A 15,700-nucleotide genomic window follows, 5' to 3' on the forward strand; every position below is an offset into this window, starting at 1 on the left:
TTAGCATCAGTCCTGTTTTTAAGTTATAAAATACATCTATCAACTGTTTTAGAAGACCATAACAGGTCAGTTTAATATAAAAAAGGTAAATATTACTCACAGACATATGCTGTTTAGGGTTTTAGTGGGGGAAAATTAAGATAAAGCGAAATAATACAATACAAACCATCGAAGCAGTGAGACAGATCAATGCTTCATTGGTTCAAAGCAAAGCTACACCCCGCTCTACTTGGGGAGTGTCTGCCAATGTTCCCACGAAGACAGGGAGGAGAAGGACCGTGGCTCATGGCAAGCAGTTAACAGAGCGGAAAGGAAGGAAAATTCACACAGTCCCTTCCTCCGCAATCCACGCTGACATTGCTGCTGCTTTGATTAGCGCAGAATGGGATGTTGCTTTGACAGTGAGACTATCATATTTCAGCCCCAAAACATGCATGACAACATGTGCGCACACGTATGTGTGGTTACATTTTCCAAATGACGGAAATCCGTCGTGGTGACGGAGAACTTTAACCCATGCATTAGTGATAGGGGATTGTGTCACCTACAAAGTTTGACTACAGATGCCAGCTGATGTTAAATGTGTTACCAGGGCAAGCGCACCTGACATTACCTGTCATCTTGGGGTGCTGATGTTGCATAAGGGAAAACAGCAAAGGAACATGACACTAGATATAGCCACATAGTTATTCACATTGGCACCAATGATATTAGAATGAGATACTCGGAGGTCAAAAAATGGACATAGGGAGGACTTGTGACCTCACCAGAAAGATGTGTCAGCATCAATTAATAGTCTCTGGTCCCCTCCCCTCCAGGAGTAATGATGAGACATTTGTCAAGCTGACATCACTGAACAGGTGGCTTGCACAATTTTGTAGTCAGCAAGGCTTTAGTTTCATTGATAACTGGCCTTCTTTTGGGGGTCACCATCGCTTGCTTATGATGGACAGCCTTCACCCTACTGGGGAGGGTGTTGCAATCTTATCTGTGAACACAAAGAGAACTCTACAGGGAGGGTAACAGTATAACTCCACAGCAGGCTATGGAGCAGGTGATTAGAGAATCTGCAGGGCTAATGACAAATGTGGGCATGACATCCATTAGCTTAGTGGGAAAATTAGTGCTGAAAATCCACTATGGTGATAGTGCAGTTTATGCAGCAGGGAGGGAAATTCATCAAGTTGAGACTGTGGCCTGTTTCCGCAGACGTGTACATAAAGAGCATAGAGGGATATGTTTTGCAAACTTAATAACCGTCACTACATTAGATGACATTAAAATTGAGGTTGCCCCACTGGCTGTTCCTGAAACATCAAATATTTTGTGTCTGCTACCTACAATCCGGTAGAACTTCTGAAACCTAAACCTAATTTTAGACATCTTATATATACTACTCTGGAACCACCCCCAAATCCTAACAGTCCAGTTGTCAACCCAACTGAGTTCCTTAGTTTGCATCTCATTACTGTAACATAAGGTCACTGTCCTCTAAATCACTGTTGACAAATTATCTCATTTTGGAACACCACTTTGATATGATTGGTTTATGTGAAATCTGACTTAAACCTACTGCAGTCCTCTCCTTAATGAAGCCTGCCCACTAGCATACACATTTAGTCACATCCCTCATGATACAAAACAAGGTGGGGTGTTGCTCTAATTTATAAATCTGGGTTTAGTTTACTAGCTGTTGTGGATCTAAAATATAATGAATTTGAACATATCCCCCTCCGCTCTGCCTAGGATATGATGTATAGCCAAGGTCAGAAGAACAAAACCAACAATGCTATTTTGTCACAGTTTATTGGACCCTGAGCCCATATTGTAAATTCTTATATGAATTTGGTGAGGTTATCTTGAACTTGGCAACACGCGCTGATGACATTCTGATTCTGATAGATAGATAGATAGATAGATAGATAGATAGATAGATAGATAGATAGATAGATAGATAGATAGATAGATAGATAGATAGATAGATAGATAGATAGATAGATAGATAGATAGATAGATAGATAGATAGATTTATTATCATTACAACAACTGCAACAAAATTTCAACATTCATATAAATAAGCCCTCTCACCCCCGCTGCAAATCATTTATGGACATTATGGATGTATTAGGATTCCAGCAACGCATTCAGGGTTCGACACAGTTTTGTGGAAATACCCTGGATTTGGTCCTCGTTCATGGTATCACTGTCACAAATATTGACATCATGTGTTGCTGGTCTCAGATCATTCAGTTTTTAAGTTTACCAACTTGTTGCCATGTGTACTGGAACACGATCGTTGTTTATCATTGCGGTGAAACATCAACTCTTCAGCCACAATTGAACTTGGAGCTAGACTGCCTAATATCTTAGCATCACTTTTGGAAAATGACCATTCAGTAGACAGTCTTATGGACATCTTAAACTCAGCACTCACAACCACACTCAGCATGATCGCTCCACCTATATTAAAACCACGCACTCCCAAAAACACAGTTGCCTTTGTTCAGTGATTACTTACGTGGCCTCAAACAAAAGGTCTTGAGGTCTAGAACGAAAATGGTGTAGTTCAAAACTAATAGTATTCCAAGATGCATGGTGCAGTGCTACTAAAGACTATAAGCATGCACTGATTTAACCCTTATAAGGTTTTTGTGTCTGTGTAATAGAGGTGGGCGGATCGATCGTAATATTGATAATATCGATACCAACGCTGGTATTGATATTGAACGATCCTCATGTAAAAAGATCGATACTCAAGCTTTTTTCTCTCCCGCACGCACTGACTGCTGCGCACGCAGATTCATCAAAGTCTACTCTCTGTCTGTAAGAGCAGTGCTGCACTGTGTCACACAACACAGAGTAGCGCACCCTTGTATTGTGGTTTGTCAGCCCTCTACCTCAGGAGATTTTGTTTTAAGTTGTGTTGAGTGATATTTTTTTAACTAAAATGTTGATTGTGATAAAAAAGTATTTTGTTGTCACATTCAATGTTTGGCGAAATTCTATCCTAGATCTATTGGATCGTTTGGATCTATGAAGCTTAAATATGAAAAAGTATCAGTATCGGTATCAATATCGGCAATACTGGGCCTGTATTTACTTGGTATCGGATCAATACCAAAATTCGCCCACCTCTACTGTGGGACCCATTTTCAGTTTTTAGATGAAGAAAATGATGCAAAAAATGATTTTTTCAAACTAAGTTTCATTGGCCTTGACTCATTTTCTGTGAGGAACATAATTCAGAAAACATTTTCATTTACACTCTCCCTCTATACCCCTCTTCACATTTATATTACATAAAGGGTCTTCAGGTCCACTAGACCCGGGGCTAGTTAAAGTGTGGAAATCATAGGTTCTTTGCACCCTCATTTTCCCTTTCTGCTCTCTGAGAGAGAGAGGGAAAGAGAGAGAGAGAAGCGGTGAAAGGGCCCTTGGTGTGAGCACCCACAGTGTGCACATTTCCTCTCTGGCTTGTGGGAACCAATTTTGGGGAACCAACACTATAAAAAGCTCTGTCAGCATGGTTCCATACCACAACTAATCAAGATGGCAAAGCGACCCCTCTGCCACCTCTGCCCAAGAGAAATTTCTCCCTAAGCAGCCTAATAAAGACACTTTGACTTTTGACATTGTTCAGGCTGCCTTACAGTTGCTATTGGAAGAGACAGAGGGTTTTGATGGTGATGCAGAAGAAGAAGTACATATGTAATACACACATAGTGAAACTCTGCTCCTCATGTGAGGTATAGTCTGGTATGAAAATGGATGAATTCAATGGAGCTAATGTGTTGTTCAGACTGATGTTATGTGTAAACTGACCTGAGTAGGTTGAATTTCTAATGAAATTCTTATAAATAATGCACAATAGTTTTGGAAAAACCTGCTTCATTTGTACATTTGTTTATTATATTCGAGTTATGCCTGTTTTATGATGCATTTCCTTATTTTGTTACATTTTAATAAAAAAATAAACAAAAACGTGGCATTTCTATTCATCAACGTGATTTAACAAAATAAAAAGAATAAATTTAACATATGTTGTGTTTATATTACTTGCAATTGGGCTGAAGCAAACATCTGTTGAGTATTTTAACAAAAAATGGTTTGATTATGTTGAATTAAAAGCACCAAAATGCAATGGGTCCACCAGACCCAGCAGGATTCCCTGTTTAAGGAAAAAATGAAGACCCTGTAAGGGTTAAAGAACATAAACAAGCATAATTCAAAGGCTGTGTTTGACATGGTGGCCTTACTTATTCACGGACAACCACCTGTAAGTTGCTCTCCTTTAATGGCCCAAGAATTTTTAGATTACTTTGAGAAGAAAATAGATGGCATGAGGTTAAATATATCCCAGCATGCCTTAATCCAGCTACCAAACCCTGTTATCAAGGTGGGTGCTATCACTGATATATTTCCTAGATTTATTGAATTTAATAGTATCTCACTGGGTATGTTGATAAAACTTGTAACGTCTGCTAAAAGCACAACCTGCTTATTCGACCTCATACCAACAAAACTGTTTAAGGACCTGTGGCCTACTCTTGGGCCTTGATGGAATTAATTAATCTGTCATTAACCTCTGGATCTGTTTCAAAATGTTACATTCCTGCAGTGATTAAACCATCACTTAAGAAATCTAATCTTGACCCTAGTATATTGAAAAATTATAGACCGATATCAAATATATCATTTTGTTCTAAAATTCTGGGGAAAAAATAATGGTTTCGCAGCAGCTCGTGGACCACCTTACTGAAAATAATCTCTTTGAGCTATTGCGGTCTGCATTTAGAATATGTCATTCCACAGAGACAGCTCTCACTAAAATTATGAATGATCTTCTGCTTGCAATGGATTGTGACACCACTGCAGCTCTGGTGCTGTTAGATCTTAGTCCTGCATTTGATATGGTGGATCATCGTATTCTATTTGATAGGTTGGAGAATAATGTTGGGATTACTGTGAATGTCTTTGAAAAGACCCCCAGCCATTTCCTTACCTAAGTAACTGGTGTCCAAGATACACAACCATACAGTAAGACAAGAAACACCAGCAGACTAAAGACTTGAAACTTTGTTCTTCTGAAATCACAACAGCATTGCCAAGCACCTATGTTCAGCAACTATTAAAGATACAACAATTTATTTTAAGAATAATTTGAATGAACACATTTATATAGCTGCAATTAAGCAGGATTTTGGCAACATATTCATTAAGTTCATTAATCTTTTCTCTGAAACAGAAATTGTATAATTACTTAAAAATGGTCATTTGTTAAATGATTACTTTTAATGAAACATAAAAAATGACATTTGAATATTCTGACACAAGGCTTCTGTTGTACACCCCAAATCAGAAAAAAAAAAAAAATGTGATGAAAAGGAAAATGTACAGGCTGTTAAGGAAAATGGAGAAAAACAACAACAACAAAAAAACCCCCTAACATTTATTTTGACATCTATTTCATTGCAGACAGTATGAACCCAAGATATTTCATGATTTGTGTGGTCAACTTTTATTTGTTAATGTACATCTATTCTTGAATTTTAGGCCTGCAACTCATTTCAAAATGACTAAATTGCTTCACCTTCTCCTTTTTTACCACAGCAGAGGTGCATCTGAATGTTAAGGCCCCTTCACACATAGCAAGAATGAGGCCGGATTTGTGTACATTCAGCATGCAGCTGCTCCAGAATCCAGCAAGCATGCACCCGGAACACAGTACAAAAGAGGAAGAAATACAAACAAAATAAAAAAGAACACAGCACAGAACACCACAATGTCAGTGGAATGCAGCAAGAATATGCAGAATGTATCCCAAATGCCACATGTGCCACCCGAAGTCTGGGTGGACAGCAGGGCGAGGGTGGGCCATGCCAGGACAAGCACTGCGGCCCGCTTGTCGGAAGACCTGCCGTGTCCCACATCCACCCTGTTGCACATGCACCCTCTCTCTCTCCCTCTCTCTCTCTCTCTAGAAATCAGCTCTTTACAGGACGTGGGGAAGATGCTGATGTCAACCAGCATCCCCTCACACATACCTGTAGTGGATGTGATTGCATGTGATAATGTCAGTATGGTCATCACATCACCGATGTGCAAACCCACAGCCGTTATTACCGGTAGACCAGTCCACGGTGCATCATAGACAGGCAACCATGATCATGGGATCGTGGTTCACATATATCAGTCCATATAGTGGATCAAAGACACAATCCAGAGGACAGGTAAAGAAGATTCTGTTGTCAAAACATCACACAGTAACCCACTCCCGACACGTGCACACTCTTGCCCTCTCTCCATGTCACTCCCTCTCTCTGTCCTCGATGTTTTTCATTTTACTTTGTTTTTTTCACCTTCTCTGTCTTTTGTCTTTGTGTCCTCTATTTTATACCTGCTCCATATGACGAATGGACTGTGTGGAAATTGCAGTCACGTGGTACATGCCGTAATGTGCAGCGGGCCATGTTCGGTGTTCGGCACATCCTGCTGCATGGCTGGTGTTTGCCCAGCACTTTGACATGCACCTGGAGGCATTCCAAACCTGAGTTTTTATTTTATTTCTGGTGTAGCGGCCTGGCTATGCTGTATATGCCATGATAGGTGTATTCCAGCTGTCACATCCTGGTCAGCTGTGTTGGGTGGCAGCACACTGGGCCTGTGACATGCATTGATTCACTGTGGCCAGCAGTGGACTGCGTGCATCTGCATGTCATGTTACAGCTGTGATGATCATAATGTCTCACATACATTATGTCACCCATGGGAGTGAATGACAATGTATCTGTTAAATTGGGTCCATCATGGACAAAACAGCCCATCTGGATGTGTGCACAACTGTGGTGTCATGTGCACTACATTTGGACTGGCAGTGCGAATGGGCCCGGCCGTTGTGAATGCACTGCAACTGCTGTTGGAGGTCTCTGGATTGCACCTTGACTTAGGCCAAGTGTGGATCGAATCGTCATTCAGCCGTAATTTGACCTATTGTCTGAAGGCTGGCTCGGTCGGGATATTTGGCCAGGATTCGACGTGGCCGAACATTTCGTACGGCCCCTTGACTGCAGTCTGAATGGCCATTCGCTGGGTTTTCAATGCAAGCAACATGCGAATGTGGTGTGCATGTGCTGTGGCCGAAGTATTCAGGTGTTATTTTGTCTGATTATTCCTGCAAAGACATCTTAAGGTGTGCAGCAGTGTGGGTTCGTATTGTCTGCTGGGAAGCAGAATTCAAAGTTTACATGACTTATCATGTTGTCAACTTATTTATTTATTTATTTCATTTTCCACATCATCTCAACTTTTTTTCTGATTTGGGGTTGTAAGTCATGACTTACTGGCAAACCTTTATAACTACAAGTGTTGTGTGGGAGCAGTACGCTTGCAATTCTCCAACATTCTCATACAGTGGAGAATACTTGCTTTACTGTGGTTACAGATGGCCTGTGAGAATGCATCTGTGTCATAACGCCAAGAACAAATCCAAATGTAGATTTGTAATCACTCCCACTCCTGTGCTCCCTTTGACTCTCCTCATCTTTCTGTTGTCTTCCATCTTACCATTTTCAGAATCAATATATCAGTCAGCCATTTTATTCAGTGTTGCAGCTTACTTCAGCTCCCCTGTCAGTCCAATTTTCTGTCAAAATTATTCTGATAAAACACATTTCTTTGTCTCCCACAGATTTGTTTGGCCACGAGACATGATCTTGTCTCCATAATTACTTGATATAGTAGCCTGTTGTCAGTCAGCGGATTGAAAGTCACACACCTGATGCAGTTAACCCATGAACCGTCATGTCATATCAAAGTGTCCAGACATTCCAACTAAGTATTGCCTTAGAGAAATTCTTTAAAAACCCAGCTTTGTGTCTTTTTATATTAACCTCCTTTCCTTAAAATTGCTACTATTTTTCTCCTCCTCTCCCTCCCCCTTCTCCTTCTGCTGTTTCTCTATCTATTAAACTCCAGGTTCTCCATAATTTTTCCAACATTCATGTTTGCCAGACTGTAAGTCATATTTATACAAAATTCTGATGTGAATACGGCACCACGGGGACACTAGCACAACACAAAAGCTCCGGAAGCCATGAAAATGTAAAAATGGGAGAATTACTGTGATACTTTTATCACCCCAGAGAGTGCACGTTATATATATATATATATATATATATATATATTTTTTTTTTTTTTTTTCTCTCTCTCTCTGGTCCAAACATAAAACCACACATATAATACCTCATGGCAATAAAATGTGTCAGGCTGAACTGCTACCATGCTCATAAAAAATGTATGTATAACATAATTATATGTCAACAAACATTACGCACTTAAACTAATTAATGAATTCTGGCTTGCTGATACTGTGGTCCTGCACTTGATTCTGGAAATATTCTTTGTTGCGTCTCTGTCTGTGTGCATAATTCATACAGTGTGAGTGTGGACGTGTATACATGATAGTGCAGGGCTGTCTGCATACGTTATAGTACACCTATGATATTATCTTATGTATAACTGCATTTTTGTATTAGAATTCCTTATGTAAAATATAGTTTAACACTAACAGCTACTTTCTGATGCCAGAAATCACAAGAGTCTCTATGGAGAGAGTAGGGTCAACTGAGTATTTGAACACCATTGGGTTTCTATTTAACAGCAGATTCAACACATATTCCCTTCCATGAATATGCAGTGTGACCTACCTGTGCTGTGCTCATGCACATCTGTGCACACTCATATTCTGTTCAATCAATCAATCAATTTTATTTATATAGCACCAAATCACAACAAACAGTTGCCCCAAGGCGCTTTATATTGTAAGGCAAGGCCATACAATAATTACGTAAAAACCCCAACGGTCAAAACGACCCCCTGTGAGCAAGCACTTGGCGACAGTGGGAAGGAAAAACTCCCTTTTAACAGGAAGAAACCTCCAACAGAACCAGGCTCAGGGAGGGGCAGTCTTCTGCTGGGACTGGTTGGGGCTGAGGGAGAGAACCAGGAAAAAGACATGCTGTGGAGGGGAGCAGAGATCAATCACTAATGATTAAATGCAGAGTGGTGCATACAGAGCAAAAAAAGAAAGAAACACTCAGTGCATCATGGGAACCCCCCAGCAATCTGTCTATAGCAGCATAACTAAGGGATGGTTCAGGGTCACCTGATCCAGCCCTAACTATAAGCTTTAGCAAAAAGGAAAGTTTTAAGCCTAATCTTAAAAGTAGAGAGGGTGTCTGTCTCCCTGATCTGAATTGGGAGCTGGTTCCACAGGAGAGGAGCCTGAAAGCTGAAGGCTCTGCCTCCCATTCTACTCTTACAAACCCTAGGAACTACAAGTAAGCCTGCAGTCTGAGAGCGAAGCGCTCTATTGGGGTGATATGGTACTATGAGGTCCCTAAGATAAGATGGGACCTGATTATTCAAAACCTTATAAGTAAGAATAAGAATTTTAAAGTCTATTCTAGAATTAACAGGAAGCCAATGAAGAGAGGCCAATATGGGTGAGATATGCTCTCTCCTTCTAGTCCCCGTTAGTACTCTAGCTGCAGCATTTTGAATTAACTGAAGGCTTTTCAGGGAACTTTTAGGACAACCTGATAATAATGAATTACAATAGTCCAGCCTAGAGGAAATAAATGCATGAATGAGTTTTTCAGCATCACTCTGAGACAAGACCTTTCTAATTTTAGAGATATTGCGTAAATGCAAAAAAGCAGTCCTACATATTTGTTTAATATGCGCTTTGAATGACATATCCTGATCAAAAATGACTCCAAGATTTCTCACAGTATTACTAGAGGTCTGGGTAATGCCATCCAGAGTAAGGATCTGGTTAGACACCATGTTTCTAAGATTTGTGGGGCCAAGTACAATAACTTAAGTTTTATCTGAGTTTAAAAAGCAGGAAATTAGAGGTCATCCATGTCTTTATGTCTGTAAGACAATCCTGCAGTTTAGCTAATTAGTTCACAATATTACTTTATTAGGCTCAGTACCTTGTATCAGAAAGTATCAATTATTTTACAAGAAAACAATCATTACTTGCATTATGAGTTCCATCATAATGATTGCAAAGTTACAATTCCCTCAGCCCTCTTAGTAAGATAACTCACAAAACCTCTCTCAGCCCAGCACAAAATTCACATTCAATTGAAAATACATTATTACACACTTGTGACAGTGTGTGTGGGGGTGTTATTTTTGGTCCTCTGTGTCTGTCTGTCTGATTAGGACAAAACGTAGAAAAATGAGTGAGGGTCAGGAAATGTGAAAGTCATTTTGAAAGAATGCAGTTTAAAGTTAAGCTTATAAGCCAAAGTCTAAATTGTGGGCCCAATATGCAGGGGCTATATAGAAGAGGTCATTTGAAGAACTGGTTAAAGGTATGCCTATGGGTGCCATTAAACACGGAAATGAGGTCATTACTAGCTTTCTACTGGTCACATGATCTTTGATCTTGGGTGACTTTACAGGTTAAACTGATTTTGTGCTAATCCCAATACTCTCAATACTACCACTTCACCCTTTTCCCTTCATTTTGCAAGAATGTTCACAAGATGGAGGGAAAGGTCTTTACAAGACACCAACCCTCCAGCTGGTCTGGTCATAGGTTTAAGGCCTGCTTTCATCAGTTGAGAGCCAGAGTTAGACCTCCAAGTATCTGCCAAGAAGTCATGAGTCTATGCCTCAATTCAAAGGCTGCATGCTTCTAAAGGCTGTATTTGTAACCTTTTTATGGCATAAGTGGCACAACATGGCTGACTCAATTCAAAGGCTACTTGTAAACCAGCTGACGTTTGCAGCCTTTTCCCCCTGAAAACGAAGAACACATTGTGCCCCCCTTCATGGCCTGCATGGTTTTGTTTTTTGTTTTTTGTGTGTGTGTGTGTGTGTGTGTGTTTCCTCAATACAAAACAGTAGGTAAATTTACAAAATGACAACAGGATACAAAGGCCTAATCTCAATTCTCTTTTGTACCCCTTCCCCTTCCCCTTAGCCCTACCCCTACCCCTTTAAAACAAGGGGTAAGGCGGAGGGGTATGCCTCTAGCCCTATGAATTGAGTCACCCCTCCGCCTTAGGGGGGAAAAAAAAAACTGCTTCCCCCTGAGCACCACACAAGGCATCTGACTGTATCTTGAGATGAGCGACACAATACCACACATGCACTTAGGTGGCTGTAGTGTTTGCAGGAAATCTGTTGTTAGATGACCTAGGTAGTGGGTGTGAACACCTGCTGTGATGCATGCGATGTGGTCCATCCCTCCTGGTCATGGAGGGTGGCAACTATGGAATGGCCCTACTGCATAACGGTGTCTGCTCATTGACTGGTGCCTGGATATGGACAATAGGGACAATGCAGACATCAGTCAGATGTCAGCTGGTTTATCATATCACCTGACACATCCACCACACTGTGGTACACACTCACCTGAGTTACATACGGTGATGCGGGTGCACTGGCGGTGCAGGCCATTCCTGCACATAGTGGCTGTTTCAGCAGCTCCGGCTTGGTGGTGTGACTGCGACCTGTAAATGACACACAGTTAACATCCCCCATAAGCCAGCATTGCATCAGGACCACACTCTTTACCTACATATGGCACAATACATATCACACTCACAACTGTCTTTGCGTTTTATGCTGGCCTTCCACTGTTGGTGTGACTGTCAATTCTGGTGGTGTGCTACTGTGACGTGCACATGTTGGTTTAGATGCATGCTGTGTCTGTGCTGGGAAGGCACATGTGGAAGGTGGTTAAGGGTTCCCACTGTGGCTGTGAGACATGTAGTTGTACTGTGTGGCCACACCCGACCCTGGCATGGTGGGGTGTGGGCATGCTGCCTCCTTGTGTGGGGGCAGTGGCAGGATAGAGGGCAAGAGGGCATGGACAAGACTCACCAAGCGGTCTTGCCTGGGAGTGGCACAAGCCAGAATGTTGAAATAGACCTTAGGGCCTCTACCTGCCTCCTCCCGGCTCTGGTGTCCCACCAACCACCTGGCACTTGCGCTGGACCTCGGTGAGCTGGGCATTTTGTCGCCATGCCCCTGGGACCACATTGTGGTTGGCATCTTCCTTGTCTAGCAGACCCACATGGAGGGCCGGGTACCATTGATGCATGAGGTTGTGCAGGTACACACAACACTCAATGATGTCCTGGATGATGGAGGGGCCTGGCTGGAGGGTTGTAAGGAATACTTGCCATCTCTGGGCCAGGAACCCAAAAGCATTTTCCACCACACATCGTCCCCTGCTATCCAATAATTGTAGACCCGCTCATCCCACTGTAGGTGTCTGTGGCCATATGGTTTCGTCAGATATGTCCTGATGGTGATGGTGTTGTCTCCCAGGATGAAGTGAGGCAGAGTAATGTCATAGTCGGGTAGCGGTGATGGCGCGAGGAAGCCGACGCTTCCATCTTCCAGGCACTCCTTCAGCTCCGATTCATTGAAGATATGGGCATCCGGCATGCTGTCACGTGCCGATGGCGATTGCAGCCGTGCAACATGGTTGTGGTTGTTCTCCATTGCGACAGTCATCTAGCAATGATGACATGCTTGCAATGCACTGGCTCTTGTACGTGTTTGTGTGCCATTCGTGGTGACAGTTGTGTGATTTATGTTGCGTTCTAGGTTCATTATTCTAGGTTCATTATTTTCCATCTAAGAAATATAGCAAAGAGGTCGTCCCATCTTGTCTATGGCTGATGCTGAGACTCTGGTTCATGCTTTTGTTTCTTCTAGATTGGACTACTGTAATGCTTTGTTTTCTGGTTACCACAGTCCAGCGTCAGAGGTCTTCACCTGCTTCAAAATGCTGCTACCAGACTTCTGACACAAAGCAGGAGGTTTGACCATATTACGCCGGTTCTGGCATGCCTTCACTGGCTTCCGGTCTCTTTGAGATTGGATTTTAAAGTATTACTATTGGCTTATAAAATTGTTCACGGACTGGCACCCCCCTATCTGGCCAGCCTGGTTGAGTCCTACGTGCCGGCTAGGGCTCTGCTTTCACAGGGTGCAGGCCGATTGTGTGTCCCTAGGATGAAGAAAAAGTGCGGGTTACAGAGCTTTCTATCACCGGGCCCCAGCTATGTGGAATGATTTGCCTGCGCAGATAGACAGTCGGACTCTGTGGAGACTTTTAAAGCAGGCTGAAGACACACTTGTTCTCCCTGTTTATCATTAGTATTTATATGATTGTGTGCCTATTTTTTTATTCCTTTTATTTATTTTACTTCTTTTACTTATGTTTAAATTGTCTCTGAAATTGTCTATTATGTTTAAATATAAATTGTGTTTAAATCTTATTTCATCTTCTGCTTTTAAACGATGTCTGTGAAGCGCCTTGAGCGATTAGTGGTGATTTGGCGCTATATAAATTAATAAATTATATTATTATATTATTATAAATTATTATTATAAATTATTTGGGCTGCATTCCCTTGGCTCATTGCATGTTTGTCCCACAACTTGTGCAGCATTCCTGATCACCTTGCGGCCGACTCTTAGGTGTTATTCGGAGAGCGTTCAGCTGCATGTCATGCGGCATTAAGGTTGCATTCTGCCTGGTCTCCTGCCGTCTTCCGGCCTTGGGGGATTCGTGCTGTGTTCTGGCTGCATTTGGCCTACTTTCTGGGTATTCGTTCGCTGTTCTTGGCGCATTCGACCTGGATTCAGGTGCTGCTGCACTCTGACTGTGCACGATCGGTTCGGGGCGGCCTCAGGCCACATTCTGGGTATTCAGGCAGCATTCACTCGTGGCTGGCCAAATGTCTATCCCTCCCGACTGCGGCTCGACTTTTGCTTTTTTTGGCCCATTCAGGCTGATTCAGCCTGTTTCGGCCTCATTTGTGTTATGTGTGAAGAGACCTTAAGTAATATTTATTTGACACAAAGTCATTCCAGTGATATTATCTGGTTCAAAACACATCCAGTGGGTGCCGTTGGTCACTGATTATTGTACAAGACTCAACCTATTTGGAAAGACAAGGAGAATCAGTACCCTAATACATGGACCTTTGTTCTCCTGAAAACATATGGGCATTACCAAACCAAACACCTTTGTCCAACACACTTCAAAGATACATCATTTAGTTTAATCAGAAACTAGAATTCCCAAATGTATTTGGTGGCCAGTATGCAAGGTTCCCAGTTCCACAGGTGTCAAACTGACTCCAGAAGATGGTGCAGGTTCTTTGTAACCACCAACTCCACCAGGTGACTTCATTGATTAACAGCAGACGGAATGAGTAGATGGATAAGTTCATCAATGGGGAGGTGATGGTCTCGTGGTTAAGGCGTTGGGCTTGAGACCAGAAGATCCTTGGTTCAAATCCCAGCCTGACTGGAAAATCACTAAGGGCCCTTGGGAAGGTCTTTAATCCCCTATTGCTCCTGATGTGCCGTGCGTAGTGGCAACATCCTCACATCAGGGTGAATGTGAAGCATTATTTGTAAAGGGCTTTGAGCATCTGATGCAGATGGAAAAGCGCTGTATAAATGCAGTCCATTTACTATTTCTGGAGTCAGGTTCACACCTATGTGGTGACCCTGTTTGAAACACATTAGAAGTCAAAGAGACTTACTAATTTGCATTTGCAACAGACTTCTTGTAAATATTTGATAATTAAATGCGTGATTTTGTAATCATTACTTTTAATTAAATTAAAAAATTCCCATGAAAACAAGTCAGAGTAGTAATGTTTGGACTTGTTAAAATTGATTTTCAGTTAGCCTACTGTTTAAGAGCATCAGGATTCTACTCCACCTAGTTTTATTAAAGGAGACCTGCATTGAAAAAAATGCAGTCAGATTTTTTGAACAAAAATAGGAATGGCTCAGAGACTGCTGCTTTGTTTGATTAAAATTTTTTCAAAACTGTAAGGCACAACTGAGTGGACACCATTCGATAAATTCAGCTGGTTTTCGGTAAAAATTTTAACGGCTGATGAGAGATTTTGGTCTGGTAGTGTCGCTTTAAGGACGGCCCACGGTGCCTGACAGCAATCTGCGCTTCGAGGCGGCAGCGTCTCGCTGTTTCAAGTTGAAAACTTCCACATTTCAGGCTCTGTTGACCCAATAACTCATCAGAGAACAGAGTACTTTCAGAAGAAGTCGGCATGAGGAGTTTATTCGGACATTCCATTGTTAACGGACATTTTGTAATGAAAGAACGTGCGCGGCAGAGTCGCAAGTCGGGCCGGACCCGACCGCGGGGGGTCGCGACAGGAAAAACACCTCAGTTAGAAACCTTAATGGGCAAGTTGGAACATGCCCAAGCTGTTAAACAATTTCTCAGTTACTCACTTGTTGAAAGCCATCAAAAGTCGCCTGAATTTTACAAATGGTTTTCAACACGGAGGTGTTTTTCTGTCGCGGCGCACACAGATTCCCCGAGTCATCACGGAAACGACTCGGCGAATTTGCGCGCACGTCTTCATTAAAAAATGTCCTTAAACAGTGGAATGTCCACATAAGTCCTCATGCCGGCCTCTTCTGAATCTTCTCTGTTCTCGCACGACGTCCTGGGTGAATTAAGCCTTAATTAGGATGTTTTCAGGTCGAAACAGGCCGACGACAGCGCCTGGAAGCGCTGCCGATGTCCCGCTCCGTGGGAAGTCCTTACAGCGACAGAAACACCCATAATCTCTCATCAGCCGTTAAACTTTTCACCGAAAAACCAGCTAAATGTCTC

At 42.1% G+C, this 15,700-nt stretch overlaps 1 long non-coding RNA gene across 1 annotated transcript; it reads left to right on the forward strand.

The window, feature by feature from the left end:
• Window positions 1–2,063: 2,063 nt before the first annotated feature.
• Window positions 2,064–12,304, forward strand: LOC117509201. Its single transcript, XR_004560307.1, has 3 exons — window positions 2,064–2,225; window positions 9,840–9,846; window positions 12,295–12,304. It is a non-coding gene; the product is annotated as an uncharacterized LOC117509201 (long non-coding RNA).
• The last annotated feature ends 3,396 nt before the right edge of the window (window positions 12,305–15,700 follow it).

The sequence above is a fragment of the Thalassophryne amazonica genome, chromosome 4 (genome assembly GCF_902500255.1).
Source record: "Thalassophryne amazonica chromosome 4, fThaAma1.1, whole genome shotgun sequence".
Classification (NCBI taxonomy): domain Eukaryota; kingdom Metazoa; phylum Chordata; class Actinopteri; order Batrachoidiformes; family Batrachoididae; genus Thalassophryne; species Thalassophryne amazonica.